We start from the raw sequence: 19,105 nt of genomic DNA, 5'->3' as shown, positions 1-19,105 counted from the left end.
CATTAGTTACATATGATTTGCATGACGCATGCAACTAGGGTAATTCAACATTCATGTCTAAAACAAAATACGCGGAGACTTTTAATCAAAGCGAAATGTTCGACCAACAAATTAGACCCAAGTATATAATGATGTTTATTAGAATCATCATTCTGCAACAGTTCCCCAAGATGTGAATGAAGAGCTCTTGTGTAGACACGGCAAATGAAAAAGAAATCAATGTTTGACCCACATGTATGTGTATTGCAGTAAGGATGAAATGTTTTGGAGTTAGCCTACTCGCTACTGTATTGACGCCTTTGATGTGTCTGCTACATCATCATTATGACGTCATAACCTCGGCCGATTTCACCGAGAGCTATTCGCAAGGTGGCGGGAATGTTGGAATCGCATTGCGCTCGTTAAATCTCTCCTGAACGCCTGGTTGATAGATTCGACTTAACACTAAATTAGTCTTCATTTTAATCTCACATAAACATCTGCATACGCCTGTTCTACTTGCCTTTAGGTTCTTTGCCTTGTACAGAACTTTACATTTCGGTTGTACTTAGAGTCAGGGTATAGTTTGCCTGATGCTCTTGTGCTACCGAATGTCGTGGTTTGCTGCCGTACTGAATAATATTTTTAGATGAAAAAAGAAAAAGAAAAAGAAAGAAGAATCAATGAAACCAAGCGATTTTCACTCGACGCCCACACCTGACGCTAATAATACACTTAAAAGTCCTTTTCATTTTGCTCTCTGCTGAGAAGAATGTCCTCATTAGGGTACGGTCATGCTATTCAGGCGAATACCAGGTGTTGAGAGCAGATAGAAAACGAGGAGAAAGATTTACGTAAGCGTGCAACAACCGTTATTAGCTGGTTCCTTGTTTGACTAAAAGGCGCCGCGATAGTTGAAAATCCGCCAAAGTTACCGAAGCTTTACTATAGTCGCACGGGCAAATAAAGACACTTCGAACGTGTGGTTTTTTTTTTCTGTTGTTATTATTTCCTGAGTGTTTCTGTTTCGCTTCATGACCGGGACAAGCTGATCATTAAGTAGTCGATAATCTATTCACAAATAACAGCCCGGGTGTGAAGGCAGTTAAAAGGCTTGACAATGGTGTTAAGTGAGCGATACCGCAACACCGTGCCATGTGGTCCGATCAAAGATACCGCTCACAGCGTGTCCCTATCTAACATGAGATGATAATCAATTATTGGAATCTTCAGGAAGGATTGTTCTGCATTAGGCAGTTGATCAAAACTATTGTCATAACTGCAACCTAGATGGGGTTTACTACGGACAGTGAAATGGTCCAACAGCTTATGGTCAAGCTTTTCATTAGCTTGTAACTGTTAGTCAAGTACCCTCGAGAATATTGGCTGCAACCAATTTAAATACCCATTGACCTTAATCGAACGAAAGTTTTGGAGTTTGAGAAGAATCTAAGTGTTCAGGTGAATGGTCTACACAAATTCTTTCTTCTTCGATGATCTAATCATGGAGCTACTAGTAGCTCCATGATCTAATCATGCCCTATACGAATAATCTGAAGACCAACCACATAGGTGTTCGTGAGAATCCTCTGTGATCCTTATGAACCCCAATGATGAGTGCACTGCAGGACGCTTAAGGTAATTACAAGATTTATTTAGGGATATGCTCGAGAAGTAAATCGTAAAGCGATAAGTCATTACTATCTACTATACAAATTGCTGCTGCTTCTACTACTACACTACTACTTCCAATGTACTACGACATGTATTAATTGATAAAACTACTTCATAAAACTATAGGCCTACTTCATAGCTGTGCCCATACGCACGGTCATAATATGACCTATAACCGATCCTGATGTCGAGACGAGAAGAAAAAAAAATTTTGTTAAGTGATTGAGGAATTAGTAATGTAAAACCAGAAAAGAAGAGATGTTTATATGGATTGTATATATCGATTGTGAAAAAAATGTACCAGAGTGTATCAAAACATGTTCAACCGATGTAAAGTTTTGGTATCAGTGTTGCATCCAATGTTGAAAAGGACTATAAAATTGGTCCGGAGATTTTTGTATCAATTTATTTGTATATTATGTTCCCATTGATGAAGAATAAAATATTCTTTAAAAAAAAAAGAGACATCAGTCGTGTATCGATCACACCACAGTGACGGCAAAATAATGGTAAAATGTCGACGTCGATGCTGCTTGTACTTGTAATGACACCCCCCCCCCCCCCCCGAATAAAAACAAACCTAAGTGAAGCATACATTGTATAAGGCTCTGGTTGGAGTTGGAATGCCCCCATCAGACACCCATTATGCCCGCTCAAACACTACCATCACTACCGCTACCACCACTACCACCACCACCACCACCACCACCACCACCACAATCATAATGACTACCGCCACTCCCCTCGCTTCGATTGAAATGACATTCCGATTAAATCTTTTTCTATTTTCACCTGTAGCCTTCTCCCAGCGTTGAATTCAAAGAGCACGAGGATTAGAAGTCTAAATATATTTTCAGCTCCACCTGTTCTTTGTAAACGTTTCTCCCTATGTTACTTTCGCGGTCTCTTTAGTCCTATCTTACAGTGTATGTTTTTTTTTTTATGTGTGTGTGTTTTGTTTGTTTTTTTTACCTCGAAAACTCTAATTGGATCCCTACATTATCATTCAGAAGAAAGGATTCCTTTCGCTATGACATCGATGTGATCTTGTCGATGGATTTAACCGAGCTAACCGCACAACGATTTATACATACCATTGGTTCCTTCCGCATCCACTCTGTTCATAACCACATAATATCCTTTGTGTGTTTCTTTTCTAAAAAGATAAAATCAGGGATCTTTATTCTGCAAAGTTTAACAATTATTACCAGTCCTTTACATTATGAATAATAGCTAGTGTATGTAAATGCGACAGTTATTAGGTAATTCCTTATTTCATTTGCGGATTTGTATCATATTCCCTTTGTACCTTTTATTGATTTTTATGATGGAATTTTGAAATGGAAAAGAAAGAAACAACGATTATGTTATCATCATCATTATGATTGTTATAATAATTATTAGTAGCATACCTTTATCATTGTTATATGTTGTTATCATTGTTATTGGCATCTATTCCTTCTTTTACCTGTTCATTAACTTTTACCATTGTATGCAGTGTTTTTTCGGTTACAGCTCGTTATTCCGAAGGTTCGTTATTCCGAAGGTTCATTGTTCCGAATTTCATTTTCGGATTAACCAATCTACGGAGTAACGAACCTTCGGAATAACGCCACAAATTTTCGGATTAACGAACCCTTTTTCATTTTCGGATTAACGAACCTCTAGGTATAGGGAATTTGCGTGTTTCGGAATAACGAACCTTCGGAATAGCGAACCTTCGGAATAACGAACAGCACCCGTTTTTTCATCTGTATGTGGGGGACACATCCTATGAGTGGTGAGCATTCGATGGTCTGTACAAGGCGGGTTGAACTGTACACACGGTATTCATTACGCAATATATTTCTTTGATAATGTGCACGCGTGGCTTTATGACAATTATTCGAAACAATCTGCATTAAATATTTTAGATTCCAAACGCAATTATAAGTAGGGTTATTTTTAAGTGAAGAAATATGAAATTGATAAATATGTTAAATCTGAGGCTAAGGATTCCTGAGTTCAAAATGTTTATCTTGAGAGATCGTTTTAAAGGAAACTAACAAAATGATATAATTTTTAATACAAAAACAACATCAAAATGTAGAAAAAAATAATTGTTAAGTATAACTTGCATAAGTGCGCAACATCAATGATTTACGAACAAAATGATAAACATTGATTAACATTAATGATAAACATTGATCATTCTTAATGCTGTATCCTTTTGTAAAATGTCAAATGTTTAATGAATTGGTTAAATAAACTTGAACTTGAACTTGAAACTTCGTTGGTCAATGCACCTCAGCTGATAAGGTGTACATTAGACAAATTCATTTAAAGAATGGGAAGTTGTTATTCATCGCACACACGCACAATAGAATTGAAATTAAAGTTACTCGAAGCAATAGAATTTCGAGGTGTCGAAGGGAAATTAAAACCTCTTCAATCTCAGTAACGCCTTGTGATTCAAATGTCCAAAAATAACAAATGTTCCATTTTGTTGCCAAATAATGACTTTTTCTGAGTTACCGTTTTTTCAAAATAAAAATACATGTTTTATCGTAAATTATCATCAACAGAGATCTGTTTCCAAGTCCATTTTGTTTTGCTAACCAGATAATGTTTATGTGCAGTGACCCGGCCAGCCAGTGACAGATTCGATAATTACGACGGTTCCGGTCAAGTTATTTTGACGTACATCGTGGAGAAGTATTCTCGATGTTATTGCGTCACAAACGGTACAGGTTTTAGCGGTTAACTCAAAATAACCACAATATAATGTCCAACGTGGGATTGACAGTAAACGGAGGTACACGTGAAGTCATGTGTATTTCCGTGTACGTATGGGTGTGTTGCGCACGTTTTCATTTTCCCTTTCATGGGAGAGGCGCCGGTTTTTCGAGCATAGTCAGGACCCCGTGCTCGCCACTTTCATCTTTGTCCAGCTACGAGTTGGCAAGCTCCCGCGACAAAATAGCGCAGCCGACGTAGTCTGCGGTGGCTCAAGTACCTTGATCTGAGATTGATGAATTCCTGGCCAAGGGTTCTAGCCATATATACAGCGGGCTCACACAATGATGATATGCTTTTCTCACTTGTGGTCGCCTTAATGAGGTAGATCATTACAGCTTGTGCTTAATTTTGTGTGTGATGGGGGTGTGTGTGTGTATGCTCGCCAGCGCGACCGGAACTCAAACTGCTGACCGCTTGCACACTTTTCCCCAAACAACAAATTACAAATACACCAATTTTTAGTATGACGTCATCAGATCATCAATTTCTCGCAAATTAGAACGGAATTTTTCTTTTTTTCTAAAAATGTGTGTATTTCCATCATCCGCCTTAAAAAAAGTACACCTTCCCCATATAATCGTATGCATTTCCTGTGCTCTTTTTGTATTCCGTACTCATTATCGTAATCATGTTTAACATCGTTCGCTCTCGGCTTCCGGTTCAATATGGGTTGTTAGCCAAAATGGTGATCCGGGTTATCGCCCCCTTTTCCATTGCTAAATGACATCATCGTAATTGGTATCTTACCCAAGTGCATCCTCCGAGTTCATCAACTTTCGGCCAATAGATGCTTTCAAACGTAATAGCTCTCATTATACACAATCACGTCAGTTCAATCCAATCTTGTTGACATTTAGTTTAATAACCCTCGCTCTAAAAGTACGAAAATCGAATAATGTACTTCCTACCACGTTATGTGCGTGTGCATGGTGCATTTGTGTTAAGGTAGCCGGGTTTCTTCCAAACTTTGGTCTATTTTTTTTTCTTACCCAAAGTGGCATTTCGGTGATTCTGTGTCAAGATTCTACCCGTCCTAGTTCATGTTGTGTCTGCGTCATCGGTGAAAGATTGACTTTATTACAACCATCAATGGTAATTTCCTCATCTGCTCATTACTTTTAGTGTTGAGATTTTTCTGTGGCATTATTCCAAGACTGAAGAATTCAAAACACTCTCGTTTATATATGTATATATATATATATATATATATATATATATATATATATATATATATATATATATATATATATATATATAGAGAGTTATGTTAAAATGTTTTGAGGAGACCGCAAGACTTTGACCAACACTAGTAACCTAGATATTATTGAATTAAGTGTTGCAGTCTCTTTCTGTATGCCAACATCAACCTATGGAACCACTTTAGAGTTATGTTAAAATGTTTTGAGGAGACCGCAAGACTTTGACCAACACTTAACCTAGATATTATTGAATTAAGTGTTGCAGTCTCTTTCTGTATGCCAACATCAACCTATGGAACCACTTTCAATATTCATCGTCATAAGCATGCCGTTATCTTTGGGTTGAAATCGCAAGCATTTGAATTATTACAGATTTTGTTGTCATCGTCAATGCCATCACTTCGCTAATAATTTGAACCACACATTTGATTGAGAGCATAATTACTCTTATCATAATATATTTGCTTTGATGCAATAAAGTTTCTCAGTACAATTATTCACTCGGCCTGTTTAGTATTAATCTATGATTGTGATTGTTGTATTGGTTAAATTATTTACGATATTGTGATTCATTCTGTTTAAGATATTTTGTGATGTGCTTCCTAAAGTCAGCTGGAAAGGCCCGTATCAAGGGAATTATAGTAATTCCTGGTTGCTCTTTTCCCGCACTTCAACTTAAAGGAGACCTCCAGATGATATTCAGAGTTTTACATCTGAAAAACTAAGTTATATACTAAGTACAGAGTTTCAGGATTTATAATGATTGGGATGAAGAATAAGAATGTTTTAAAAACTTATAACAAATTGCAATGAACAAGGATGATGACATGGCCGCCTCATCATGAGAATGCATCGGGGCTCAAGTAAGCAGAATAAAAGAAGAAGGCATGCATAGATTATACACAGGTGAACTTGCAAGCTAGTGGTATTGTACTGGGAATTATACTGCTATATTTCTAGAAGTATGTGAGCCTCCTATGTCATCATCATTGTTCGGTGTAATTTGTCTAAGGTTTTTCAAAGTATTGTTTCTGCTGCTCAAGGACCACAATAAATTCCACAAATCTATACATGGAGCTGTCGATTCATGTACTACAGGATGTGAAATGAAAATCGTCTTGAATGCCCCTTTAAGGAATCACATCAGGGGAAGCCTGATTTCTCATATGCAGTTGTACTACATTTTTTTGTGGTTTTATTATTTTATTATCTTCTGGAATTGCTGAATAAGTGATAATAAAGACGACATATTTATGATAGCAATAATGATAATAATAATAATAATAATAATAATAATAATAATAATAATAATAATAATAATAATAATAATAATAATAATAATAATAATAATAATGATAATAATGATAAGAATAATAATAATAAAATGGTAAGAATTAGAATAAGAATGATAATGATAACTATCATCACCATCATAATGGTCATCATTTTCATATTTGTGTTCATACTGTTCAAATAAAAAAGCTGCGTCACGATTTGAGGGAATGAGCCTGTAAACAAGGTTTCGGCGCTTTTTGTGTTGTTGGTATAAAGTGTGGTGATACTAGCAAACAACATTTGACGTACACCTGTGATCAAACGATCACCCAATCATAATAAAGCGAGCGCTTTGTCTTACATGGCTAATAGCGCTTCAATTGGGAGAGTGACGTAACGCCTGGTTGACCACGAATGAGGATATTACGATGTTATAATTCAACCCGTTGTACATACACACCAAGAGACCGAGGATCCCAAACCAGTCAAATACTCTTTGCAGTGAAATGACAGCAAACCGACATGTCATCTCTTTTCCGATCTGTTCAATGAAAACATCCTCTTGTCAATTTGCGGTTTCGCGCTGAGAAGATTTCTCTTTGTTTATGTTATGTGACGCTTTTTTTGACGTACTTTCTGCGGCACTCCTGCGGTGTAAATTCTCTAATTTACTTCTAGCGATCCCGTTTCCGCACCACTTAAAAGTATTTCCTTACCTTTCGCATAACCAGGTATGATCACGACGAAATACAACAAACACCCGCAAAACAAGTCTATATATAATAGTGGAAAAAGATAGTGATAAATGTGTGTCCATTTTACTCATCCAATAAAGGAAATTGTATTATTTGTGAAATTGTTCATTGTTCGATTCCACGAGATAGATTCTAGTGATCAAAATCGCATTTTCAAAGAAATTCAATTTTCTGCACATATCATTTGCTATAGTATGTCACAGTTTCAACAAAGAGAAGTGATTCATTTCCACTCATATCTAAAAAAAAAAAAAAAAAGTTTGATATGAGTATACAAAATATCTGTTCATAATAATATAATGCAACATTGATCATGGGCAATCAAATGAAGCCAAATCCGACACTTAGTTTTGATTGAATCGGGTTTTCCCCCACATCTTTTGATCAAACCAGTCATACATGTATTACGAAAGATGGTAACATATTGCAAAACAAATCTTTCAATGACAGGCCACTCACAGCTGGTGCTTAGTAATAATAATAATAAAGCCTTCCTTCACGGTAAATTAAAAAGGGTATTTTCAAATTTGTGAATATTGCGAACAGCAGACAGAGCTGCATATGATTCTCCAACGCGGGACCAATGTGATTAAAACTTTATGTAGGCCTATAACATCTAACATGGCGACTCTCTCAATTCTTCGAAATAAAAATTGGCTGGGATCCCTCCTCGATCGCCTCATCTCATTTATTATTCGTTTCTTGTGAAGACACGCCCGATTCACCCCTTCAGTTTTTAATATGCCTTGCCTTATCTATCGTCAGCGACTACCGAATATTTTCAGTATTAGACAAAGATTATTAAAAGCTGCGGTTCACTGGTTCGACATGGTCCAATGTCAGCCCAGCACCGGAAAGCTCTGAATAAGGCCAGGCGGAATTTATCTACTGAAGGGATAACTACGCAGATGCACGTGCAGGGGAAATTTTGCAACAAATACATCCCAGCAATAAGTGTGCTCTGAGTAATGGTATTGATATTTTGTTATTTCATAGAACGTTTGTTTTGCTGTTTTCAACATCATATACGTCGGTCATTTTATTACGTCAGCTGCTTTCTTCGTGCGTCCGGGAGCAGACTTACAATGTCGAATCGTCCCTATTCAAGATGATTTTTCGCATGATAATACAATAACACGTTTTACCTGTTCATTCACACAGGTTCAGATGGAGCGATTAAGGTCGGTATCCATATCAATTTAGATAAAAGAAAAAAAAATCAACCCAACGAACAAACACCTCACTAATCGACAAGCAACAGTGAACAAACTGTGTGTAGGAGCTTATGTTCAAGCAGTGCCCCTTGGCAATGATCTCGATTTGCTCTGGATTTTGGTTCGTTTGCACGTAAAAGTACGTACGTTGTATCACATCATAAAAAAAAGTTCCTGTAAAGGAACAAAATGTCAACGGTTAATGTGATCTTGTTCGCTCTTGTCTGCCATTTTTTTTTTTATGTATACTGAAAAAAAAAAGGTAAACGGCTCTTGTAAAATAGGGATTAGAAAATCAATTTTCAATTCACAAAAATCAAAGCACAGGAATGATCAGCTGATAATAGAAACCTCACATGGAACTTTCCACTGGTGAATGTTGATTTCATATGCTGGAAGGGTGACAACATTGGGACAGAACCATTATACAGTACATACCCTTACAGATCACATCTCATTTTTGAAAGTGGAGGTTTTCGTTACACAAAAAAAAAAAAAAACCACAGTGAAAACTGACTCAATATCGATCTGTTTTGTATTCTTACGTGGGCATTTTTTTTTTTTTGTTGTTGACATTCGTAGCCTGTAATAGAATTGAAATAAAGGAAAATGAAAATATTCATTGTCATCACAAGTTTGTGTCAAATCATTCAATGCTGTCTTTCAAATCGAAATTCAGGCCTTACTTTTGAATTGAATTGAATTGAAATTGAAAATGGTTTATTGGTATCAACATCGTCGCAGCCAAAGGCCCAATTGTGATGGTTTACAGCAAATGATAAAAAAGAATACATCAAAATAGCTCAAAAGAGGAATACATGTACAAAAAGATGAACTACAGGCCTACACATAAATATCCATAACAAACTCAAATGAAGTGTACGACTTATTCTATGAAATATAAAACTTCAAAAGATCAGTATCTCTATGGTCCCTATATATAGCTTGTTTTTTGGTTCGACATGCCGCAGGTCTGTCGTGGATACATCAATAGATTTCAGTTTATCAGGTCATTATGTCAGCATACCATAACTGTTCACTATCTTTTTTGTCGTAATCTGTTTCGTTTGAAGCTTTTGATATTATATTTTTTTCTGCCACAATATTAATTGCTGCCCTCGCAGCCAAACACGCATCCGCACGGCCACCGCACAAACCACGTCAACATCCAAGTTTATTTCATCACATAGCGAAGATTTTACCGGATACTAGTATCCCATTCTTGGTCGATGACTTGACATACAGGTCTCATGTCACTCACTAACCCGTTCGTCGCTTTTCTGTTTATACTTGACGCCAAATGAGTGGTCATTTTATCGGGGGAAAATTGGTGTAGATTTAACCAGTGTCTCTCTCCAAAGTGCAAAGAGACGATTCACCCCTTTGAGAAAAGGGAAGAAGGGTAACATTACCACGACAAGATGAGATACCGATGTATAGTGTGAACGAAGTAATGTGTGGTATCACCGGTGTGTGGCTTGTTCGCTTGTGGGGCCGAACATTTCCACAGAGATGTGGGCGGAAAAAGGACGAAAGTGGTTGAACTTGAACGAGAGAGAGAAAAAAAAAATGAGACAGATGATTTAGTGCTCGCATTTAAAGAGAAAGGCTAATAATGCCTCACCTCTTAAACTCCTCCTTACTCTATAGGTAATATATTGATGCTATTTATTGTCTGGAACGGAACAGCGGAAGACACGTTTTAAAGTGGTGACTCGGTTGAACACGCAAATAAAAAAAATGAATGGAGACAGGAATGAATATGATATCATCCGTTATGACAGAACACTGGACAGTCGATACCGGATGATATAGGCTTCCGCCATTTAAGGTTACTGTGACATATTTTAGCACATTCATGACAAAAATAGAAATTTGATTGAAACGTTAGATAAACCTGTTTATTGTCTGTTTCTCTGTGTTTCTTATTACTTCCGATTCACATCATAAAATCAACGACGGGTACAGAAAATAATCATACTTCAAATAGATATGATTATAGATGAAACAGAAAATTGCCCGAATTTAGATTCATCAGTGGAATGTAGTTCCTCTCCTCAGCTCATATCTTGGTTCTGAATCATGCAATATTGATTATACACTATCAGTTTATATCTGTCTGTGAAGATTGTATTATGTTTTGATTCCTTGATATAACACGAAAATAAAAGAAGAAGAAAAAAGTTTTTAGACTTTCCAAAAAGTCACAATGATAATAATATTGTCTTATTTACCCAGGGTAGCCTCTTCAGTGTTGCCACTGCTCTATACTAGAGGGCCCTACTATTATTATTACCATATGCGTTGCCAGGTACCCATTTATACATCTGGGTCGAGAGGGACACAGTGGGTAAAACATCTTGTCCAAGGACGTAATCATTGGGCGGGATTCGAACTCGGGTCCTCCGATCGGGAGTCGGGAGTCTTATCTACCATGCTACAGATCCTTATCTCTACCACCCTGACAAAACATCATCATTGATGCCCTTTTATAAATTGATCAGTGTTGTCAAAAGCAGGATCATCATTATTGTATTATTTTTACCACCAGGAGGACACCACCAGGAGGACCTCTGAAATGACGGGATGGCACAGCCTAAACTATGGAAGTCATACAAACGAAAACGACTACATTTAGGAGGAAACAGGAGAAAGCCATTGTTAAAGTTATAACTCTCATTTTAGCAGAGGTCTTTTTTCTATATCTTAAGAGTCAATTCATTCGTGAAAAACATACATCCTGCTCGAGTATGTACGCCCATGATTTTTTATCATGGCTACTACTAAAACACTGATCAATTCAGTGCTTATTTACGTCGATGTAGGGCAATTTGTCAATCAGTTGCAATGAAAACATCTCGACGGAAGAACTTCATAAATTTGAATAACAAAGCAGTACCCGCTGCATGCTATAAGGATTAGAACCAACACTTGCTGTCGGGCGAAAGCTCGGTGGTCTAGTGGAGATGACGCCTGTCCGGTGATCAGGAGGTCGTGGGTTCGAATCCTGCTCGAGTATGTACGCCCATGATTTTTTTATCATGGCTACTACTAAAACACTGATCAATTCAGTGCTTATTTACGTCGATGTAGGGCAATTTGTCAATCAGTTGCAATGAAAACATACATTTGTCATTCAATTTGGGTGTGTCACGACTGAAAATCCTCACATTTTGTTATTATCTTCAAACAGTTGATGTGTCCCCCAAAGATGACACTATTGTCGGTTTCTCTTGTAACTTTGAACAGGAATGTATGATGAAGGGTAAAACTTTCTCTGAAGAAAAAAGCAATGGAACAAATTCACGCCGCACAAAACACGTTAAGAAAGGTGTTTTTGTATTTTTGAATGCCCATGTGTATGTGCATTTGGAGGGGGGGGGGGGGGTAAAGTTTAGACTTTACGCAATGATTGATGTTCCGTGATAGTGTTAGTGACATCTTGTTGTCATCACTTACACCATCGTTTAACATTGAATTAGGAGTTACAAACAAGCCCAGAAACGAACTTGGGCAAGACAAAGGCAAGATGACACATAAACATCATACATATACCGTGATCGACAGAAATGCTGAAACTCTCCGACAGCTGGGCTCTCACCGGAACGAAACGGAACGGGAAGTCGGTGGCTCGCGAGATCAGGTCGATCGGTAAAAGAGGCGGGCGGGATGGGGTTAGCTCGGACGCGTAAGTTTCTAAACCACAGTGAGTGGGTGGGTCGACCAGACGTCAGCAACCTTTTTCTCCCAACACTAACCCCCTCCTTTGACTCCCCTTCCTATTTTAACATTTTAAAACAGTGTTCCTGCCCGTGCCGTGACCAATTACCAGAGGACTTGGATTTGGTTCCGCGACGTCATCCGCTTGACCTTGAGCCAGGTAGATTGAGGTACACCAGAGGGGCTTCCTTGACATTATTTGCAAGGAGACTATTATACTTTCATTTCTCAATATCATGGATGTCTGAAATCTAGGGGTGTAGAGACTCCCCTGTCATATTTATACTGCGTTTAAAAACACATCTGAACATCACAAAATGAGAGCTCACTCACAAGAGAGAGGGAGGGAAGGGGTGTTAAAGAGGGAAGGGGGTTAAAGATGGAAGGGGGGTTAAAGAGGGAAGGGGGTTAAAGATGGAAGGGGGTTAAAGATGGAAGGGGGGTTAAAGAGGGAAGGGGGTTAAAGATGGAAGGGGGTTAAAGAGGGAAGGGGGTTAAAGATGGAAGGGGGTTAAAGATGGAAGGGGGTTAAAGATGGAAGGGGGGTTAAAGATGGAAGGGGGTTAAAGATGGAAGGGGGTTAAAGATGGAAGGGGGGTTAAAGAGGGAAGGGGGTTAAAGAGGGAAGGGGGTTAAAGAGGGAAGGGGGTTAAAGATGGAAGGGGGTTAAAGATGGAAGGGGGTTAAAGATGGAAGGGGGTTAAAGAGGGAAGGGGGTTAAAGATGGAAGGGGGGTTAAAGAGGGAAGGGGTTAAAAATGGAAGGGGGTTAAAGATGGAAGGGGGGTTAAAGAGGGAAGGGGGTTAAAGATGGAAAGGGGTTAAAGATGGAAGGGGGTTAAAGAGGGAAGAGGGTTAAAGATGGAAAGGGGGTTAAAGATGGAAGGGGGTTAAAGATGGAAGGGGGTTAAAGATGGAAGGGGGTTAAAGATGGAAGGGGGGTTAAAGATGGAAGGGGGTTAAAGATGGAAGGGGGTTAATGATGGAAGGGGGGTTAAAGATGGAAGGGGGTTAAAGATGGAAGGGTGTTAAAGATGGAAGGGGGTTAAAGAGGGAAGGGGGTTAAAGAGGGAAGGGGGTTAAAGATGGAAGGGGTGTTAAAGAGGGAAGGGGGTTAAAGATGGAAGGGGGTTAAAGATGGAAGGGGGTTAAAGATGGAAGGGGGTTAAAGATGGAAGGGGGGTTAAAGAGGGAAGGGGGTTAAAGAGGGAAGGGGGTTAAAGATGGAAGGGGGGTTAAAGAGTGGAAAGAGAGAGCAGACTGGAGCGAATGGGAGGAAAAGAAGGAAGAAGCGAGACAGGAGGAGGGAGAGGAAAGGAAGATGAACATGGTGTAGGTATATAGAAAGAAGATTGAAGATGATGAAGGCTGATGGAGAAAGAGAGAAAAGAATGAGAAAGGAGCAGATGAGTGAAGGGAGATATACAGAGAGTACGGGAGTGGGGGTTGGGCCAGAGTGAATTACACACACGGTTGAAATGACTTCCATTAGACTGTAAAGGAAGACATGCTTTCTCTTCAAGATAATTCAGTCCGTATCATTCCTTCTTGTCACGATTCCGCCAGATGATTTACCCATGATTCAACAATCACATCACGCTTGACAGTTTCTGTTTCTACATTTTTTTTTTTTGTTGCTTGCACACGTGACACGATGTAAAACGGTTCACGCTTTACAGCTACAAGTCTGTGCGTGATGTACGTGCGGCGAACTCACATAAATCATGAAGTGCGGAACATTCTTCTGTGATACGTATTTCGTTGGGCAATCCCGCTGATTTTATATCTGTAATGGAGTAGTTTCAAAGACACCGGAAGAGGTGCCCGACATTTTGCGGTATCCTTTTGTGACCATGCACATATACCATGAAGAAGTGTACAGTATAACATTATGATTGTGGAAGCAAGTTTTCGCCCTGCCGCCCTAAAAAACAAACAAACAAACAAACAAACAAACAATATATATATATATATATATATATATATATATATCTTCAAACCAAGTTTCACAAAAGAATGGCTAAAACGTATTTTTCTTACATCTGTGCAATGCCTATATATAAACACACACAGTCATGTCTATCAACTCAACTTGACCATACCTTGTCTTTGTATATTCTAGCGTACATTAAAGAACATATCCGCAGTTTAATGCAACATTCCTTATCTTCCCAGATCGTATTATTCTTATTCAATGCATTGAGAAGTGTAAAAAAATATATCACTGCAGTATATGCACTGAAGCAGAAGTTATGATGTGTTTCTCAGTCTGTGAGAAACGAATACAATCCCTTTTGAATGTGATCACATGAGGGTATAGTACTGAACATTACGAGTGCATGAGATGGTCGACCACTGACTGTACTGTCCATGCAGTAGTCTGAGCTCTTAATACCCATCTTGGCATCTCGGCGCCATTATTACGGAGGTACCGCCCCGTGCTTTGAACACGATCGTCAGCCCCGTGACGAAAACTTGCATGCTCGGCAACATGGTGCAATGACTCAAACGAAATGGACAATCACTCGAAAATCTCGAGATGTCATGGACTAGAGTCATGGGAGATACTAGTATGCAACGAATTGAACATTTTCCTCTGGATGAAGACAAGCGTGGTTGAGTTGCTCAGCCGTAGTTGGTATATTGAAGCAGGGAAGTGGGAAGAGACCCACCTCCCTGATTAAAGTTCGGATAACGCGAGGACGCACAAAGCATGAAGTACATGTACTAGGAATATGCCTCTGACGCTGAAGTTGTTGATGCAACAGTAACGCAGGTCCCCTGGTATCCAATTCTGGTCATGTGAAATCCCATTCCACAGTGATTCCACATCAAAAAACAAAAACAAAAAACAAACGAAAAAATAATTGCACTCTATGATAGGTAGTTTAGTCAAACAGTTCCAAAATATTGGTGAATATTATTTATGTCAACACAAGTTAGCTTGGAATTGGATGTATAGAATCGTAGACCCTTAACTGTTGCCGATGACCAAAAAAAAAAAAAAATGTTTTTTCTTTTTTTAACTCGCTTTTATGAAAAACTTTTTATTCAAGACTGACCGTCCAGGTTAGTATCATCACTTTCAGGCATCACCATGGAAACGCGTCTTCAAAAGGGCATCTCTCACCTCCATGAGGCCAGACCTAAGGCCAACATCAACGATTTCTCCCTCACAATACGTCGTCTTCTATTCATTGTCATTTTCCTCCTACATAAACACCTCCAAAAATATACGGCGCGATTATTCCGAGATGGCCCTGACTTTTGCATTTTGAGCCGAGAGGAGATGGCGCCGAACTCCTAAGCGCGTGTTTTTCTCCTCTGTTCAGATGAAATTTCCCCGAAGTCTTTAATAGATCCTCTACTAGTATTTACCTAGGTCTCGTCTTAACCAGCTCAAGATGTCTCTGTACGTAGTCGGGTCCCACTGTATTCAAGGACTTGCTCCCTTCTTCCTTTCTGCCTGCTGGCTGGTTGGTCGGAAATAGGTACTTTCGCACACGCCTTTGATGATTCACACGATGTGAATGGACATTTCAAATCATATACATGGTCCTGTCAAAAGTGCAAATGTTAGACGGAGGGAGAGAGAGACAGACAGGCAGACAGACAAACAGACAAGACAGACAGACAGACAGAGGCAAAGAGCGTATATGCCCTATCATGTCGTCTGTTCTGTTTGTTACTCAAGAACAAGAATAATTACTAATGTATTTAAACTAGACTTTGAATGGTTGAACACAAAATGTCAGAGACAGAAATTATTTTGATAACTTGTGAGACTCTCTCACGGCACATTCATTATATATAGAAATGACATGCCATGTGCACTTTTTTTTTTTTTTTAATAATGATAAATCTAACATCCATGACAAATAGAGGTTACGACAGCAATGATCTAACGACTTGAATTCATGACTTCTGGTAAAACGGTTACAGCTCGTTATTCCGAAGGTTCGTTATTCCGAAGGCTCTTCAGTCCGAAGATTCCTTATTCCGAAGGTTCGTTTTTTCCGAATTTCATTTTCGGATGAACAAATATTCGGAATAACGAACCTTCGGAATAACGCCACAAATGTTCGGATTAACGAACCCTTTTTTCATTTTCGGATTAACGAACATCTAGGTATAGGGGATTTGCGTGTTTCGGATTAACGAACCTTCGGAATAACGAACAGCACCTGGTAAGGCGTATACAATTTTATAACAATTGAAAAAACGAACAGAATATGAATAGTTTAACATAGAGCAATCGCCAGTGTGTACTAACAATTTGCTGGTATACCCGAGGGCTACAATGCTTTCCTGTAGACATTCATACAATGGAACAAAATCTTGCGCAGGATTTGTGCGAATTAGACTTCAACAGGCTATTGAAATGACGATAATGATATTACTTCGAGATTTCTTCTCATCTTCTTCAGGGGATCTTAATTCAGTGTGGATATTTCTGAAGATATTCAGTGTTATTAAATATTGATGTTCCATCCAGATTTTTCAAACGTTGAAATTTGTTTGTCAAATCTTCTTGATTTAACTTTATTTTTAGTATCTTTATACGAACGTTTTATTCCACATTGGGTTGTTCATCGGCTGTTTCGGGAAATGCTAAAGAAAACGGAGTCATCGCTGAAATACACACTAATAACTTATGATTACGATTAGAAAAATAAAGAGAAATCGAAACGTTTCCACCACCAAATAATTTGGGTTGTTATTTCTAGCTAAATCATCAATCATGCAAAAATTTACTGCAGTCATTGAAATATAAAATTTCTCATCTCTTCTACTTCTTTTCCCTCTACGAAGAATGAGAATGTTGTGGAATTTTAAAATTTCTCCTCTTTTCCTGAGTAGCAACATTCATCCAAACTACAAAATATGCAAATTAGCTGTAGTAAGGTTGTCATGAATTTGCGGCTCTCGGGCCATCTGGTTGTGCCTAAAAAAAATATAAGTTTAGGGTTTGATCCATAATGTACTGACAACAAACGTCTCCCCTTACAGACGTAATTATTGAAGTTCTTGTAACACAACAAAACGTTTTGTTGCCGGATGTTTTTTATTTTTCCCCCAATTGACAATTAAATAAAAAAAAAAAGGAGAGAGATTGAGTAAAGATGTGTGAGTATGTAAATGGAGGACCTGTGAGATCATGACATCATAGTCTCATTTAATTTGCATATTTTGTGGTTGCTGCTAATATTTTTTTCATGGTGGCAAAAACCCAAGAACCTTCTAAGATTCTATAACCTTCATATTTTAGTTCTAATTATGATGCTTGTTTGATTTTTTTTTTTACTCCATCTATACTAGAGGCAACTTGTTAATGATGTTGAATCGCACCGTCAAAGCACATTATGATATTAAATGAGTAACAATATTGATACATCGTGGAATGACGACGGCTTGTCGTTGCTAATTATGGTAGCGGTCCTTTGTGGCGTAAGGTTTGGAGGGCGTGGTTTTATATGGGATAAATTGGAGACAATGGTGTCTTACGACCCTCTTATTATAATGAACGACCTGTCCATGCAACTGACAGGGATCGCCACAGAAAGTCACCTGCTAGGGTCCGCCACCGCGTTACGTCTATTTTTGTTCCGCCCATCCTGAGCGTTTCTCATGGCAGTTATTAAGCAGTTCCGCCAATCTTTAGACGGTACCCAGGTGTCGTGTGGTTTTGATCGTTCTTAATTCACCAGCATCGGGAACGTCCAACATAATCGTCACTTAGCACTCACGAGTCAAAGGGACTCTTATTGTAAACATTATTTATTACACTTTAACTTTATCTCTTTTTTTTCAACATTCACGAGCAACTGCGCACGCGCAAGGGGGATCTTGTCATGTTTCCATTGTCTAACTTCGTGTTTTGTCGGGGAGATCCTTCTAGATTATTACGTGAATAGTTTAACGATTTAAGCTATGCTTGTATCAAAACACATTGATTTCAGAGGTGAATCTTTAATTGCAATCTTTGTGTTAGTATTATGAGTGTATTTATCATTTTTATCAATAACACTATCACTTTTTGATATATCATGCGTATAATCGTGCGATTATATTATTATCAACACCATTCGCATGAACGATTTCATCGAAACTCATATACCAATCAGATGAGATGTTGCATAATCATTACTATAATCAATGTTAATATTATCATTATTGTCAAAAAAATCTTCTTCTTCTTCTGTTTCTTATTATTATTATTGTCAATATTATTGCTATTATTTTGATTATCATTCTTATCATCATCATCCCGATCATCGTCATTATAATCATCATCATCATCACCATTATCATCAAGGATTGTGTGCATGTTAATACGTCAATGCCTTTGTGTCTGGATATGTTTTGTGTATTGTTTTTTGTGTGTTATGTGTATGTTTTGACACAAACTGAAATATGCCTAAACATCGGATAGTGTGCTATATCCTTCTTACATTTCAATATTTACTATTGTCACTTCAACCTGCAGGGTGGAAAGTGTTTTAAATCCCCCT

This window comes from Diadema setosum, chromosome 5 (assembly GCF_964275005.1).
Source record: "Diadema setosum chromosome 5, eeDiaSeto1, whole genome shotgun sequence".
Taxonomy (NCBI): domain Eukaryota; kingdom Metazoa; phylum Echinodermata; class Echinoidea; order Diadematoida; family Diadematidae; genus Diadema; species Diadema setosum.
Note: the sequence above shows the minus strand (reverse complement) of the source record.